This window comes from Cynocephalus volans, chromosome Y (genome assembly GCF_027409185.1).
Source record: "Cynocephalus volans isolate mCynVol1 chromosome Y, mCynVol1.pri, whole genome shotgun sequence".
Lineage (NCBI taxonomy): Eukaryota > Metazoa > Chordata > Mammalia > Dermoptera > Cynocephalidae > Cynocephalus > Cynocephalus volans.
This window is the reverse complement of record NC_084479.1, coordinates 7,759,941-7,763,960: the sequence shown is the minus strand read 5'-3', so window position 1 is coordinate 7,763,960 and position 4,020 is coordinate 7,759,941. Positions and strand designations below refer to the sequence as shown.

The following is a 4,020-nucleotide window of genomic DNA, read 5'->3' as shown; positions in this document are numbered from 1 at the left end:
TGGGGATTGGGGGATTGGCAGTTTGGTTTCTTTCAGCTTGCTGATGACACTCCTCCTAGTAGAAGGTGCAAAACTTAATGTAAAGGTTGCTGGGCAGCACTGCCGGGCACAGCATTTTCCAATCCTGGGTAGTACAGGGCTGGTGGGCCAGCCCTTGCAGAATGGTTTCAGACCATGGGTAGTTAGGACCATCCTCAGCTACTGCCTTCTTTAGCCCTTTTAGGTCTCCCACCTCCCATGAGTACCAAAGGGCCGGTCTATTGCTCCCCGGGTTGAAATTTTTGGGGTAGGCTAGGGGCTGATGAGTTCCCACTGGCTAACACTCCCAGGGGTCCCTGAACGGCTTAGGCGGTGCAGCAATGGGTGCTGGGGGCTCCTCACCAAAGGGCGGGGGAGGCCCCCAGGCAGCCATCAGGGCACCATGCACCCATTGAGCCATAGAGTCACTGGGGCTCCCCTGCGTAGGGACAAGGTACTTGCCCTCCAGAGTTGAGAGGGGAGGATAAAGACTGTTGACTCCGCCTCTCACAAGGGGGATCAGGTGGAAGTGAACTAGCATCTTCCACCTTTTTAGCCAAGCCCACCATTTGGGCTTGCTCTTGGGTGAATTGCGCCCAATGGCATTCCACTTTCACACCCTTTGAACCCCCCCCTGTGGCGGGGGCTGGGAAGCAGAGCTTAAGGGCTGACAAGGTGTGGTAAAACCACAAGGGTTACTTGACCCCCTGGTGAACCTCCCTCTGCTGGACCAGAGTTTGCACGTGGTCCCAGGTTTCAAAGGAGAAGAGGTTCACTGAGGGGATCCAGGGGGCTGCGCTAAGATGGTTTCCCATGTTCTGTAGGCTGCGGTGTCAGAGAGGTTGATCCCACGACTTTTAAGCTGATACCGCAGGGCCTTAAGGGTTGAATCATCTCCTTTACTAGACACACCGCCCATCCTTATACTCGGATCACGAGGACAAAACACACTCAAAAGTGAAACTAAACTGGCCACAGAAGACGTTGGCCCATGACAGATTTGGACACCCAGCAAACATACACTTACATGGAACAAAATAAAGGGGGGGGGGGCTGATGGCCCATGTCACTCACCCGATTCCTTTTTATGCTTGATCCCACAGGGTGTTGACCCCCTCTCACATTCGGAGGTTCCCAGACAAAGGCTTAGCTTCACCATCAGTTGCCAACCTTCCCGCAGCTGGCCAGGCTGCCCTGAGTGGGAGGAGTAGAGGAGGAGAGTAAAGTAGGGTTCCTCACACTGGGCACCAGCTGCTGGTTTCCACCAGCAGGTTTTTCCTCCCACGCCGAACCCAAGAGCGAGCTGCCCTAATGCTTCATCCCTCGGCCCTAGAGACGGCCAGGGGATCTCCCTGGGGGGAGTGAGTGATCTGCCCGCCAACCCAGCCCCGTAGAAAGGACACTCAGACGCGGCAGGGGTTCTGTCAAGCAGTTCAGTTTATTGTTTATTAACCAAGCGTATTTAAGCTTTGCCAGCAGGGGAGTTCCCTCCACCCAGCCAATCAGGGTAAAGATCATGTGATCATGCATGGGGGTTCCTTAAGCTATACTAAGCAATCATGCCTTAATCACGAGCGTGGAAAACCAGGGCTGCCAATGGGATTAAACAAAAACAAAATGTGGAACCCAGCTGTCCCCTCCCACCTTGCTTCCTCTTGGCGCCATCTTTAGGTGGCCTCATGGAGAGGGCCTTGCCTAACTCGCCATTTTGGCATTACTGAATCGCATATGAGCCCAACAAATGAGCATGGGTGTTTGCCCTGGAAAACAAGGTCCTGAATTTTTTAATGGTGTCGTTAGAAATTTTAATTTATTTAGTAAAAGTAGATCTGGATCAAATGCAGTAGGTATAAGATTAAGCATTATTAAGTTATTTCTCATTATGACAGTATCATTTGAGTTTTCTAAGTAAATAAAACTATCTATATTATCATTTTATGGAATTTTTATTTTATTTTTTATTTATTTACTCATTTTGGAAGCTGGTTTTGGTGATCCAAGCCCTTGACCTTGGTGTTTAAACACCACACTCTAACAAAATCTTATGGAATTTTTGTATGGATTCTTTCCTTTAAAAATTTAATTTCACTTTTAATTTAATTATTTATGTCATTAACGAAATAAAATATTTCCCAGGGTGGTCAGGATATATTTTGGGAGCCAATAGTTGATTTATTCCCATTTAGCAGACAAAGAGTTATAAAACATGATCTGAGGTTATTTCCATTGGTATTAGAATAAAGAGAGATTGTAATTTTCTGTGTTTTTCCATAGTCAATACTAATCTGCATTTAACAGAGAATTCTTGAATTAAATCTAAGCCATTGTCTTACATGGTTGGTTAACTTTGTTTCTTCCATGTGTAAATATAATTGGCTAATTATTTTTATTATATGGACTTACATATTGACTTTGACCATTTCCAAAAATGATAGAAAAATAGAGAGTCTACTGCAAATTCTGGCTGTTGATCCATTACACTTTTATCTCTAGAATACGTTAATCATATTATCTGAAAGGAAACAGTTCAGAAGTGAATGTTGTGGTTCTTTTCAGACTTGAGCGTAGGGATGATTAGTTTCTTCTTTATTTTTAAATTTGTAGTATTTTATTTATTTATTTTTGTGGAATGCTTCACGAATTTGTGTGTCATCCTTATATGGGGGCCATGCTAATCTCTGTATGGTTTCTGTTTTAGTACGAGTGCTGTTGAAGTGAGCACTGTTTTCTTTATATTCTTCTATACTTTATACAATTGACATGAACATTGTTGCAATCAGAAAAACATATTTTTTAATTTAAGAAACTTTCAAAAGGAATGCTATCTAGACATTAAAAACAATAAGCTGTTGGATTACAGTGACACAGAAATATGTATATGAAGTAATGCCCTTGAAAAAGAATACTAAATAGTACCAGGAAGTCTGGTTAGCTCAGTTGGTTAGAATGTGGTGTTTATAGCACCAGAGTCAAGGATTCAGATCCCCATACTGGCCAGCCACAGAAGAATATATATATATAGTACCAGGATTATGTAAATTGTTTTTTATGTGCCTTCCAAAAAATAGGAAGTAAATTTGGAGTGACAGAGATCACTTAATGTTTATTAGATCCTTTTGTTTTCTATAAAAGTTCTATAAATTCTTACCAAAAGCATAAGATTATTCTGCCCTTGAAAAAATGTTTTCAACATGTGCCTTTTTAAAAATAGCATATATAAGGCTTTCAGATACCCATATGACATTTATATTCTCGTTATTCATCAGGGGGAAAGAATTTCTTTTTACAAACGAGCCCAAATCCTTGTGGCAGATACATGGAGCGTATTGGAAGGAAAAGGGGATGGTTGCTTGAAGGACATCTCCATTATCACCATGTTTGCTGACTATAGATTACCTCAGGTGCTTGTTTACCTTGGAGCCCTGAAATACTCTGACGAACTACTGAAGAAGCTTCTCAAAGGTTTGCAACCTTAAGTCGTTCTTTGTTATACTGTAAATTGTTGAGTCTCTGTCACAAAAGGTCTCCTTTGCTTAAAAAAAAAGTACTACTTACTGTTAAAAGTATATGTAAAGGAAAATGCAAGGGCAATGAAAATATTGAGAAAATGGCTTTTATTGTTTACACTGCAGAATATGGATATTGTGGAAATTGTGCTATTTACATATTACAATTTTAGAACCTAATAAAATGAAACCTAAATTTATGTTCCATGAAGGTATAAAACACTGACAATTCATCAGGTGTAGTGTCTGAAGAGTATAATTAAGCTGAAGAGCACACTACATTGTGTGTAAAGGGTGGACTGAGAGAATATATACTTCATCTTGAGTCAGGAGGCTCCAAGGTTTGCCACTGGGTTATCTTTCACCAGTCACTCTCTTCTCTAGGCTTATTTATCCACCATTAGCAGATATGATTATTCATATCAAAACTAGGAGCAATATAATAACTATAGGTAAATAGGGTTGAGAAGTTTGGGTGAAAATTAGCTTTTTCTGA

The 4,020-nt window shown here is 41.7% G+C and overlaps 1 non-coding gene across 1 annotated transcript; it reads right to left on the bottom strand.

Annotated features, from left to right (window-relative positions):
- Positions 1–2,636: 2,636 nt before the first annotated feature.
- On the bottom strand, positions 2,637–2,740 carry LOC134368996 (U6 spliceosomal RNA). Its single transcript, XR_010022587.1, has one exon. It is a non-coding gene; the product is annotated as a U6 spliceosomal RNA (small nuclear RNA).
- Positions 2,741–4,020: the final 1,280 nt, after the last annotated feature.